Here is a 13,821-nt window from a genome sequence, read left to right as displayed (position 1 = left end):
TAATATGGACTTCAAGAACATAGCTGCATTATGACTTTTGTAGGCTCTGGGCACTTTTGCCTTCATATGCACCTTCCTCCAGAAAAATAAAAATGTAGGTAAAAAGAAATATTATATTTCACTATTGCATTGTTATAGATACAAATATATTAATATTATATGCTAAAACATTTTCTTTGACCTAAAAGTTCAGTTTTCTCTTCTGATTTTAAAAGAAATTAAAATATTTTTTGGCCCCTATAAGTATTATAGACCCTAGGCACTGAGCTTGCTATACCTGATAGGTAAGTTGCCCCTTTAGGGAAGACCTCATACTGAAAACTGGCTAAAAACAACCTATTATTTTCTTCAAAGATTGCAAAATATTAATTTTTTGCATAGTTGGTGCTCAATAAATATCAGTTGATTAAAAATATTCAGAGATGTTAAGACTTCTCCTGTAACAAATCTGAATATTTCTCTCTAAATCTATTATTTCGCTCCTCAGAGTATGGTCCACAGACCAGTAGCCTCAGCCCCAACTCAAACTTATCAGAAATGAAGAATATCAGACTCCATCTGATACTAAGTCAGAATTTGCATTTTAACAAGATCCCCAAGTGACTCATATGCAGATTACACGGAAGCCCTGCTCACCTGCAATTTAAACCTGATGGTTTAACATTGGAAATGGAAGAGCTGATTCCCCTTAACCACATATAATTGAGTGCGATCCTCACCCTCCTCCAGTGTCAATACATTCAGTTCCTTTAGTCCAGTGGTTCACAACTTTGGTTGAACATTGGAATCACCTGGAGAGCTTTCAAAAAACGACCAGTAACATGGGCCCAATTTTCTGGAGATTCCGAACGATTGATCAGGTGGGCGTTCTGGGAATCAAGATTGTTTTAAAGCTTCCCAGGTGATGCTAATGTGTAGCCAGAATGAGAACTACTGTGTGGATTTCCCCATGGGATCTGTCCCCTGGTTTTAATAATGTTGGCCTCTTTTCTCTGTGTTCTCCGACCTTCTTAGGCTGGACAACCAAGTTTATGATCCAGAAATAGTTTCTTGTCTTGGGGTCTGCCATGCCCTATTAATTATCTCAAAGCTCTGAAGTGTTCTCCTAATACAACCATACACTAAAAGATTAACTGCCACTATCTTCCGCATCCTTATTATGTGTCCTGTAATCACTTTCAGTCACATAATCCTCACAATGATAGTATATGCTATTCTTATGCCCATTATACAGATGAGGAAATGGAGGCTTAGAAAGGTTGTATCTTCCCAAGATCATCCTATTTCTATTCCAGAGTTTGTTCACCTCCTATTAAATCTACCGTTTTCTAGTATCTTGCTTTCACTTAAGAAACACTAGTAATTCCCTAACTCACATGGCTAAACATCAGATTTACAATTATCCAATTTTTGAGAATTATTGACAAAGGAAATATAATGAAGGCCAGGAAATAATTAAATAGATAATATAATTAGCAGTGGTTATAATTCATTAAAGTTTGAAAATGGTGACATTTTTCTTCTTGCATAATGGATGTGATAGTTCAATTAAAAAACAAATACTAAATACTCCAGAAATGCCCTGTGTTGGGACTGTGAAGATTACAGGGGTAAGGAACAGGTTTTGTCCTTGAATTTCAAGTTGAAGAGAGGATAAGAGCCTACAGTTGTCCAACATGTGACAGTTAATATAATCAGGTGCTACACTGTGTAGTAAGGCCATTATGCTTTGCCAAAGTTCAGAGGGTAGCAGAAACCAGGACAATGTAAGGATTTATGGAGGAGGTCTATCTGGAGTGAAGTATGTAAGGATGAATGGGGATTGAATCTCTAGAAAAGACAGAGCTGAGCTAGGACATTGGCATAATACTCACTAGGCAGTTAGAATTTCCCTAACTGAATGGCCAGCCTGGTTTCTTGCTGGCTGAATGTCCCTTGTCTGTAGAGAATATATAGTCTTTGAATTCAAAACAAATGCTGTCCCAGCCAAGCTTAGTGCCAGCAATGTCCTGAGTGACCTATATCTGAAGCAGTGAAATCAATCAGGTGCAAAGGGTTATTTACACAACTGATGGCTTCCTGCCTCAGATAGTCACGGCTTCTTTTAAGGTTGCTGAAGCAAACACTTTGCTTAATATTTGAACCTAGAGAAGTTGAAAGCCAAGTGCGTATTTAAATATTGATCAAGCTCAGGGCTTGAGAGCAGGCAAGAAAACTGCAGCTAGCATTGTATGTCCTTGGGTGGTGAGAGTTTCACAATTACTAGTTTTGCTGGTTTGTTTCTTTTTAGTGGGGAAGGGGCTTGGGGGTAACTTCTTATAATATTTGTTCCTCTTTCCACATTTTCTTGTTTTTTAAAAAAACATACATACCTGCCAGAATTAAAAAAAAAAAAAAGAAAAAGAGGGCTTCAGTACTAGTGATATGAAAAAGGACAATAACAACAAAGGCTTCTAACACATCACCATGTTTATTCACCAGAGTTTGGAAACCATTTTTGTCTGGCATGTTGATTCAGTTAATCTTCAGTTCAAGTGATTCTCCTGCCTCAGCCTCTCGAGTAGCTGGGATTACAGGCACGCACCAACACACCCAGCTAAATTGTATGTTTTTGTGGAGACGGGGTTTCACCATGTTGTCCAGGCTGGTCTCGAGCTCCTGACCTCAGGTGATCCACCCGCCTCAGCCTCCCAAAGTGCTGGGATTACACGTGTGAGCCACCATGCCCTGCTCAAAATTTTTTCTATTTTTGAAAAGAATATTATTGCTTTTATTTTTATCTTGTGTACCTTGACACTGGGCAGGATATATATATATATATATATATATATATATATATATATATATATATGCTTTTTTTTTTTTTTTTTTTTTTTTTTTTTTTTTTTTGTGGCAGCACCTGAGGCCAGGCCTTGAGTTCACAGCTCTGTGGGGCTGAAGGTGGAATCAGCTGGGATGACAGCCCAGGTCAGGAGTGCAATGCCAGTTTTGGGGTCCCTTTCCCAAGGCGGAATTGCAGCCTTTGCCTTGGAACAGGGCTAAGGCATTCAGACACACGATGGTCTTTCTTTTGCTAATCTCAGCCTTTCTCAGCATTCGTATCAGCAAGGTGGGCTGGGGAAGGTGGTGGCTGGAAGGGAGACAGAAAAGGCCCAGGCCCAGGAGAAGTGGTGGTGGCAGCCTGGGAGCTGGGCTCCATTCTGGCTTGGGATCTTGGTGGCCAGCTTCCTCGGGCCACACCTTTGTTATGGTTCTGTGCGTAGCCAGTCTTCAAAGGAAAAACAAAGCAGAGACTCAAGGTGATTTTATAAATTTTATTAGAAACTTTATATTTCAATACTAATTTCCTTACAAATAGTCTTAACTATAACACTTACTGCCACAGCAGTCTCAGATCGGCAATTTTACCTTTAAAGCTGCAATAATGGTCTTAAGTCTGTATATGAGAGCCTGGCTGATGAAGAGGCTTGGCTTCTGCTCTTGGGGCTGTCATCACATCTAAGAGGAAAACTGCTTTGGAGGATAAGGAAGTCCCCTTCACATTGCTGTTCATTGTAAAAGTGGTTATGGTTTTCATACGTTTTTGAATTAAGACTTGCAGCCACTTGCGTGCATAAACGTGAAGGGAATCGCAGCTTGCAAAGCTCTCGGCCAGGGAACATGAGCTTCAAATAAGAGGGCAAATGCTGTTTTTAAAAATAATATTTCCTATTGTAATAGACCCGGGCCGTATTATGTCACGGGTGTGGTGGCTTTTGGCTGGGAACAGCCTGAGCCTCCCTCGGGCCTGGCACAACTCCTTTCGCGAGCGGGCAGCCCAGCGCCTCCCTCGGGAGGCGCCAAGGCGTGGGGGCGCCCGGGGCGCAACTGGCACTCCTGTGGCCCGGCAGGTCCGCGCCAGCCTCCGCGCCTCCGATCTCCGGAGGCCACCGGCCGCAGCCCCGCAGCGGGAGGGGGCTGGCGGAGACAGCGCGGTAGGGGCAGCTTCAGGTTTCCTCCTGGAGCCGGTGTCGGGCGCGGCCGGCGGGCGGGCCTCGCCATGTGATGCGGCCGCCGCGAGCCGGGCCGGGAGGTGGGCAGGCGGGGATCCAGTGGCAGCGGGGAGGCGCGGGGGGAGCGGGGGCGGCACCCGCTGCTGGCGCAGCCAGCCGGGCCCGGGCGCGCGGCCGCGGCTCCACCCCCTAAACCTTGGTTTCAGCCCGGCCGCCGCCAGGCGTTGGCATCGCCGGGGAGAGCCTTCCGGACTCCGGGCGGCGGCTGGCTGGGGGCGCGTTCCGAGGCGCCCTCAGGCAGGGCGCGGGGGCAGAGCCTCGCCTGGGCTCTGGAGGCTGCGGGGCCATCGCTCCAGGTAAATGCTCTTTGGGACTCCATCGTCTGCGTTTCCCTGCAGCTCTGGGCGGAAAAGTTTGTCCACCTGAGTTCGCATCCGCAGGGCCACTTTCTCCAGGGTCCCCAGGGATGCGAGGGTCAGCAGAGGTGACCGGGGAACCGCTGCAGGCGCTGCGGCGCGAGGGCTGGGCGCCGCCTCCCGCTCCCTCGGGAGCGGCAACAAGTGGAGAGGGCGGCGCAGCCTCGTGCGGCGGCTGCAGCTGCGGAGCGCGGGGTCGCTCGGGCGCACTGAGAGCCGGGGGCTGGGCGGGTGAAAGCCCCGCCAGTGTCCTTCGGGAGACAGGGAAATAAACAGCACTCCTGCGGTGAAGAAGGGAGAACGTCGAGAGTTGGTGTCCGCCCTTCCCATCCATGCTTCAGCTCCGGGACTGAGGGTGCTTGGCAGGGCCAGGACCGCAGAATGCAGACGGAACGCAAGCTCAGGACACACGCACTACCACTTACTCGTGTGGAAGCATTTGCTGTGTTTCAAAAGGCATTTATGGTTACCTTGGTTGGGAAAGGTGGTCAGAATTATGTGGGACTCCTTACGCTTATTTTATGGATTTGTTTCCCCTTAAATACCCGGGGTGTATGTGGTGGTGCCCCAGCCTTCCCGTGCTTAGGTTTTCCTAATGACAGGCCGGTGTTTGGCCAAGAAAGCACCATTTGGGTCGAGGGCTGTATGGAAACTGGGTGCTCAGGCGGCCCTGGAAACCCAGCTTTGGTTTCCCAGAGACTAGTTAGATTTCTAAGAAAGAATCCATCTCTATAGGCCCACAGCGTCCCCGCATTGGTTGGCTGGGTGGGCCGAGGAACAGTGGCAACATCTGTGTTTGTGCAGCTTCTCCCGCCTTGACCCCTGCCTGGGTATCCACACATCTCCTCACACCAGGAGTTATAGAGGTTCACCACGGACCACACCAATTGGGCAAAATCCAAAGAAAGTAAGATCTTTAATTTTCGTTTATAAAGAACTGATCATTTGGGGTTCCATGGGGCCCCTGGCTTTCTGAAGCGTTGTTATCTTGTGTTCCTAGGCCCTGAAGCTGTCAGGTGTAAGTGAAATCCTGTTTTCACTGCAAAAACAAATCAAGGACCTACCCTTGTTAGGTTCTGTGGCATCTACTTTGTACATGACAATCCAAGCATAGTGATGACTTCTGGGAAACCTGGGAAGGTTTCTCTAGATCTGTCCTGGGTTTTTAGTTACACATTCCTAAAGCACATGGGTATTTGCCTAATCTTGATTAATAGCCAAAGTAACCCCTTTGGAGTATTTGGAGAAAAGAGATGAATATGACAAAACCCTTTGGAATTTTTAATACAACATAGTATTTCAATGTAATGTTCTGATGTGGACTTTATATGTGATTATTGGGCTGATTAACTTTGATCAAATAGGAATTTGGCTAGCATCAGATCTTATAGCTAATGGTTAGGGAAACTGAGGCACAGAGTTAGCTATAGAGTGTGTGACTCAGATGAATGTCTTGGGCAATGGGAGAATGGAGAACAGAGAATCAGTGCTTGTCCTGCTTTTGAGTTTTTTTTTTTCCTTATCAAAACCACACAATCTGGCCAACTAAGAACAGGTTGTATGGCAGGCGTGTCATTAGACTTTCCTCTGAAGTACCCAACTGTCCTTTAAGCAGTTTATAAACACTTAAAGGTAAAGAAGAAAAATAGTAGTTAATAACTAAGTTTCTATGAAATGTCTCAGAAGCCTCACTTGGGTGGGTTTCATACTTTTTTTTTTAATTATGTGAGTACTGCAGAAGAGTTTGGAATGTTTTCTTATTGTGTTCTTATAAGAAACTACACTTGTGGCTAAGACTTAAATTGGGCAGGAATTTCAGGTGAGCTCTGATACATGACCTCCTTTAGTATGCCCCGTGAGAAAAGACTATGTGTTCTAAGTAGGTATTAAAACAAATTGCAGCATATACTATTACTTCTATGTTAAACATTCTGTACACCACTATATTGGTACCCAAGCTCCAACAAGTCCTGCCAGTTTATGACCAAGGACTGAATTCCAAGAAAAAAAGATTCATGATATAAATGTTGGAAAAGCCTCACCACTTGGGCATGGCTAGGATGGTACTGAACAGAGCCGAAATTACCTAGGCTGACTATAATTTTATTATGCTTTTATTTACTAATCAGATATGACAGATCTGGTTTGTGTAGGTTTTGTGTAATTGCATTTGTATTTATGTTGCTTTTAGTGAAGCAGAGTAGCTCTGGGATCCCCCCGCTGGCCCCCGCCCATAACCTTAAATAAGATTTGTTATGAAGAGGTGGGTCAACCTGGGCAACTCCTACTGAGGATGTAAAAACAGTGTTACATTTGAAGTGCACCAAATTCAGGGAATTCTGCCATGCTAAAGTTGTGCTGTAAATATGCCACCCTGTCAGACTTGAGTCCACATCTCTACTTAGGCAAAGCTGGGCTTTGAGATATTTTTCTTGCTTAAGAAGTGTAGGTCAGGTCCTGTATCACAGAGCATTTTGCTCTGTTTGGATGATACTCTGCCATTTTGTCCAGTCTCTGTGACCCTTAGTTCTTTTGTTATTATCATGGTATTGGAAGTTCTCGGAAGCCCAAAGCAGTGTCACTCTACTATTTTGCCATTTTGACAATCTCTATTATGGGGCTGTCTTTCTATGAACATGTTCTTCATTTACATTCATTCAACTAATATTTGTTGAAGTCTTACTATGTGCCCAGCACTGCTCTTTGCTTTGATTCTCTGATCTTTGGATTCCATGTTGAAGGTGACACTTTTCTGGCTTTAGAGTTTTTAGGGTCTGTTGCATTTTCGGAGTAGACTTTTGCACACTCCACATTAAGACATTTGGCTGGCCAGGGTGGGGGTGGTGGCTCATGCCCATAACCCCAACACTTTGAGAGGCTGAGGTGGGAGGATTGCTTGAGCCCAGGAGTTCAAGACCAGCCTGGGCAACATGGCAAAACCCTGTCTCTACAAAAAAAATACAAAAACTAGCCAGGCTTGGTGGTTTGTGGTGTGTGCCTATAGTCCCAGCTACTTGAGAGGCAGAGGGGGGAGGATAGCTTGAGTTGGGGAAGTAGAGGCTGCAGTGAACTGAGATGGTGCCACCACATTTCTAGTCTGGGTGACAGAAAAAGACCCTGTCTCAAAAAAAAAAAAAATTAAAGACATTTGACTGGCAAAATAAGTCATGTAACTTATTTTTTTAATGTGATAGTGCATCTTCTTAATTGACTTCCATTTTTCCCTTGAAATTTGATCTCAGGCACAATAGTAATTTGCTTATTTGTAACATTATTGCTCCTGGACTTCTTCTCCTGGATAACCAAGATAATGAGATCTGACATCATTTTTTAATGAGAGAAAGTAAAAAAGTATATAATTGAATAGTGGGCATTTGTTCCAGTGATACTGGTTTTGAACACTTGTATAAAAATGTATTTTAATTTTCAGAGGTGTTTTCTCTTGTTTTAGTTTAATCTTTGCCTCAATTATAAATAACTCGAGGTCTGATTTCTGTAGAAAGTTAACATACAAGCGATGTTCTCTTAAGAGCAGATGAAAATGTGTCTATGAGTGAGGACCAACAGGCAGAAATCAGCAGTGGTGCCTTTGCTCTCCATAGTAGCCTGTTCAGAAGAGACCTTTCCAAAGCCAGCAGGCAAATAGCATTCTGCCTATTTCTAGTGGCAAGCTTTGTGTGACTGCTGTGCACATGATCATTGTGCCTTTAAAAAATATACACTTGAAATATTAATATGCTTCAAATATATATAATAGACATTCCCTTAATAAATAGATGAAGCGTATATTGTATATATTAATGACATTTATGGTTTAGCTTTTCAATTCATTATCAAACACTAGTGACCATGCCCTTTGTGTTTAAGGCTTACTCCTTTTCTTCCATCATTTTATAATTCAAGAAATTATATTTCATAAACTCTCATGAAGTGGTTTAGAATGTGGACTTAGGAGCCAGACTGTCTGGGTTAAATAGCCCCAACTTTGCCCTGGCTATGTGACCTCTCTCTACCTCAGGTTTTTCCATTTGTAAAATGCGGATAATAATAGTAACCTGCTTCAACTGTTGTGAGGACTCCGCGATTTAATTTACAGAGAACCCTCCTGGTAGTGCCTGACAGAGAGTAAGTTGTAGTTATAGCAAATGGAAAATAACCATTTAAAAAGGATAAAAGGGTAGCAGGTTTTTCAGCTTTCAGAAGGCAGTGAGATGTCAGTGTGACCCCAGGAGAAATTGCCCTAGGCTGGGAGTTGGAGGAAGGGATGGAGTCCTCTGGCTTTCCAGTTTTGTGACCTTGGGTGAGTATTCCTACTGGAACCCTATCTGGTCCCAGTTTCCTCATCCAGTAAAATGGAAAGGATTAGACTGGATGGTCTCTAAGAGCAACCCATTTTTTAACATTCTGCTCAGTCTTGATGAATTGAATGTGAATGTGATGTATTTGTCAATTTGCTTTACTTGTCTTGGTCAACACTACTAGAAATGTACTGTCTAAAAGGTTAGCATTGTGCCTGCAATAGGCATTTGAATAGATGATGAGCTGTCACTCTTATTACCTTATCTCTCCTTGACTACCAGACAGTCATCAGGTTTAAATGACTTGGAGTTATCTTCCTGGACTTAGTCCAAAGAGATTTCAGACATGCAAGTCCAGATTCCTTGTGTGGGCCATATGGCTGCCCTAGTCCTCTTCTTCTGAAGAACCCCTCATGTAGAAGAGGGGTGGTATAGCTCTGGAAAGAGGAAAGACAAGTGGGCTGACTGTTTAATTTTATGATAAAAATAATTTCTATCAGGCAAAGAAGCCTCATGAAGGACTTTTAAGTATGGTGAAAAGCAAGAGGTTTCATTGGGCTGGATGGTTCAGACAAAGTCCCTCGGGGGCGTATATTTTTGTCTTTTCCCACTAAGACCCTGATTTACTGTCTGTACATTGTCACTGGTTCTTTTTCAACAGTGCTTCTCCTTTTCTTGCTTCACCAGCCTCCTGGTTTGCTGTATGATCAGGTGTTAGAGTTCTGAAAGGTAGAGGATATTCAGTGATTAATGAGACTACTGACTATAGGTTCTTTACTTTGAGCCTCTAACCCAGGATTTCAAGCCCTGTTGTTCACTGGAACCACCTGGGTTCAGAATCTCTCAAGTGGACCTGGCATCATTTTCTAAAGAGGTAATTCTAATGTACAGCTGGGTTTGATAGCTACTTTCCTAATCTTTAGGTGTTTCTGGCTTCCTACATTGCACAGTGCCTAGGGAAACGGTAACACCTGCTATTTCTCATGCTGTTACTGTTATGCTGTTGGTGGTGTGTCAACTGCCTCCTGCTGTTTCTCCCTTGTGAACTCTCCAGTTCTATTAGCCAGGACTAGTACTGCCTATGGAACATGTTGTGTGTTTCTGACTTCTTTGACTTTTTCCTAGTGGGCCCCTTTTCCTCCCTTGCCAACAAGTATTGCAGTCCTCAAAGCCCAGCTTAAACCACTTTCTGTCTGTAACCTTCAACTAACTTAGTAGCAACTGTGCTGCTTTCCCTTTTGAACTCCTATCACCCTCTCATTTTTTACTTACCACCTGCCCCTGGGTTCATTTTGTGTTCCTATATAGAAGTCTCAACTTTACATCGTGACTGTAGCCCATTAATGACAGGGACCCTGATTTAGGCTACTTTGTAGGGTGCTCAAAGTAGAATATACACATGTTGGTCAGTTATTTAGTTATTTTGCTAACTATCATCTCAAGTCCTTCTTGTTTGCAGCACCACTGCAAGTACTAGTGGTGGTGTTTTCCTGGGTATCCGATGTGGATTGTGTTGGAAAACACTGGGGTGCAGGGGGAGGAGGGCAAAGTTTGCTCAGGAATTAGGCAGTCCTTCCCAGATGTAAATGGGAGACCTCATGGACCTCTCTGAGGAAATTGTATCAACCTGCATGGGGAAATGAATGAAATTCTTGATTAAAATCTGAGTCTTTGGATTGAAAGAAACCTAAAAGTTTTTCTCTAGTCTCCAGAAGGTGCACAATTCCCCTGCATGGCCTATCTCCAAATGGTTGACCAGTCTGTCCTTGAATACCTTCAGTGATGAGGACCTCATGACCATAAAGATAATCCATCTGTTTGGAAAGCTTAGGCTTTTAAAAACAATTCTCCCTTATCCTAAGTTTGTCACAGTTCTGCTATGTGGAGGCCATTCTGAACAATTTCTCTTATATGGCAGCCTCTAACATTTAAAAAAATTAATTATATATCCTACCTTCAAGTCTTCTTTTATTGAGGTTAGAAAATAAAAATCTGTTTCTTCAGCCCTTGTTAAGTGACATGATTTTGAATCCTTTCACAAACCTGAATATTGGACATATTCCAATTCACTATTTTCTCTTTAAAGTATAGTTCTTCCAGATGCTATCTGACAGTGTAGAGCAGCAGTCCCCAACCTTTTTGACACCAGGGATTCATGTTGTAGAAGACAGTTTTTCAATGGACTTTGGTGAGGGGGATGGTTTCAGGATGATTCAAGTGCATTATGTTTATTGTACATTTTATATAATGAAATAATAATACAACTCACCATAATGTAGAATCAGTGGGAGCCCTGAGTTTGTTTTCCTGCAACTAGATGGTCCTACCTGGGGCTGATGGGAGACGGTGACAGATCATCAGGCATTAGAGTCTCATAAGAAGTCCCCAACCTAGATCCCTTGCATGCACAGTTCACAGTAGTGTTCGCATTCCTATGAGAATCTAATGTTGCCACTGCTCGGACGGGAGGTGGAGCTCAGGCAGTAAAGTGAACGATGGGGAGCAGCTGTAAGTACAGATGAAGCTTCACTCTCTTGCGTGCTGCTTAACTCCTGCTGTGTGACCTGGTTCCTAACAGGCAGTGGACCTGTACTGGTCTTTGGCCCCAGGGGTTGGGGACCTCTGGTGTAGAGCACAGATCTGTCCCCCTTTCTTCTAGGGAAGAAGTGACACCTCATGGTTAAGATTAGCAGCTGCAGGTCAGAGAGACTTGGGGAGACTCATGGCCTGCTGCTTCTAGCTTGTCTTGGCCAAGTCACCTAAACTTTTAGCCTCAGTTTTTGTCTATTTCTCTCATAAGATTATAAAAAGGACTCAATAAGATAGTCTATATAAAGTGTTTAGCACAGAACCTAAGAGAATAACTCCTCAATAAACAATATCTTTAATTTTTTTTTTTTTTTTTTGAGACGGAGTCTCGTTCCATCACCCAGGCTGGAGTGCAGTGGTGTGATCTCAGCTCACTGCAACCTCCGCCTCCTGGGTTCAAGCAATTCTCCCATCTCAGCCTCCTAAATAGCTGGGATTAGGGGTGCAAGCCACCATGCCCAGCTCATTTTTATATTTTTAGTAGAGATGGAGTTTCACCATGTTGGCCAGGCTGGTCTCGAACTCCTGACCTCAGGTGATCTACCCCCGTTGGCCTCCCAACGTGCTGGGGTTACAGGCATGAGCCACCATGCCTGGCCTAAAAGTATTTCTTAACTGTACTATTGAGTTTCCACATTCATAGTCATCTCAAAATTAGTTTCTTTTTATGTATGTTGCTATGGAGCCATATATCCTCATTCATGGAATTGTGCAATTGGGTTTTTAGTCTTATGAATAATCTTAATATTTATCTTTCTTGAATTTATTTTCCTGTGTTTGACCATTTTTTCCTAGTCTTTTAGAGTGTTTATACATTTTTCATATTCACTACCCCTTTTAGTCTCAAGGTATCCATAGGTTTGATAAACATTTATTCAATGCCTGAGGAAACAATAAAAGTGTTATTTAGGCTGAAATCTAGGGCAGAGCCATTTGATGTGTCTATGCAAACTTCAGTTCAGGTTGATGTTTATCAATTTCAAGTAGACTTGTTCAACTAATTACTACTTATTTGTATCAGCATCTGGTTCTTAATCCCCCATCTCCTCATAAAGATATATACTGTGTCTATTATATCTCTTTGTCTACCAGTCTGGTAAATTATCACCACATAATAAAATGGGGTTATTCTCAAGTGACTTATTCTTTGGGAGCACACACTGGCTCCAAAATGCCACTGCTTTTTCTTCGAGGTCCTCATACACCACACTTTTAATAATCTGCTCTAGAATCTTAATCTAGGATCAACATGAAATGCCTTCTGTCTATAATTTGTAGAATCTGCCGTTTTGAAAGTTGGAATGACATGTGCTTGTCTCCTGTATCGAATCCCTCTGTCATTGTCCACAGTTCCTGATGGATTATGGTTAGGAAATCTCATCAGATTCTTTACTATCCTGGCATGTCCAGCAGCCTGGAACTGATTCAGACCAGCTTGATGCTCTCTTACAATGGACTTTCTCACTTAGAGATGTTCTTTCTCTCCTTTTTAATTGAAAAATCATTCCTTTCTAAAAGGAGACAAAATACAAATAGACATGGAGGAAATCTCATTTCTTTATCAGTCTTCTATGCTCTATCACCAGCCCCAAGCCAACCTATTCCTTTCTTGACATTCTGGTTTTAAAAATAGTTGAAATAAAAATTTTAGTATCCTTAGATTTTTAGAAAACCTCAGGTTATTTGGGCCTTTAGACTGTCTGATACAATTCTAAAAGAGCATGACTCCCTCATGTTTGTTCTTGCAAAGGGCCAGGGAAGAGGGTAAAAAGAAAGCCATTCATGGGCCGGGTGCAGTGGCTCACGCTTGTAATCCCAGCACTTTGGGAGCCTGAGGCAGGTGGATCACCTGAGGTGGAGAGTTCGAGACCAGTCTGACCAACATGGATAAACCCTGTCTCTACTAAAAATACAAAATTATCCAGGCATGGTGGCATATGCCTATAGTCCCAGCTACTCGGGAGGCTAAGGCAGGAGAATCGCTTGAACCCAGGGGGCGGAGGTAGCAAGTGGGCCGAGATCGCGTCATTGCACTCCAGCCTGGGCAACAATAGTGAAACTCCATCTCAAAAAAAAAGAAAGAAAGCCATTTTTTTAAATCATTTATGTATGAGTGGAAAATAGCACACACCTAGGAATCAGGAGACCTGGCTTTAGTCTTGAGCTCATTGAAAGTAATTTCTTCATATCTCCAAGAATCAATGTCTTTTCCAAATAGAAGGACTTTGGTTGTTTCTATAAACTGTGATGATTTCTTTAGGTAGTGATTTCATTGGCTATTTATAAAGCTTGATGGAGATGGAATTTGGATATGGTAGTGTAGTAGGGAAATTAAAGTCCAGGTTTATCACTCTGTGGAATAACCTGTCTCCTTTTTTATTATCAGAAACCCACATTTAGGTATAAGAATCAGCTCATCTAAATGTAAGTGTTGTCTTTCATGGAGTTGTCAACTTTGCAACTTGTCAAAAACTTTTCAGGAATGGATTTCTGGAAGTTGCTTTTATAGCAGTTATCACAGCCCCT

General features: G+C 42.9%; 1 protein-coding gene across 1 annotated transcript in view; it reads left to right on the top strand.

The window, feature by feature from the left end:
* Positions 1 to 4,126: 4,126 nt before the first annotated feature.
* The window catches only part of ARHGEF28 (Rho guanine nucleotide exchange factor 28), a 314,196-nt gene continuing 304,501 nt past the window's right edge, over positions 4,127 to 13,821 (top strand). The window contains exon 1 of the mRNA XM_034959953.3: positions 4,127 to 4,348. The gene's annotated coding sequence lies outside the window, so the exon portion shown is untranslated. The remainder of the gene's footprint in view (positions 4,349 to 13,821) is intronic.

The sequence above is a fragment of the Pan paniscus genome, chromosome 4, assembly GCF_029289425.2.
Source record: "Pan paniscus chromosome 4, NHGRI_mPanPan1-v2.0_pri, whole genome shotgun sequence".
Classification (NCBI taxonomy): Eukaryota; Metazoa; Chordata; class Mammalia; order Primates; family Hominidae; genus Pan; species Pan paniscus.
Note: the sequence above shows the minus strand (reverse complement) of the source record. Positions and strands in the feature narration are given on the sequence as shown.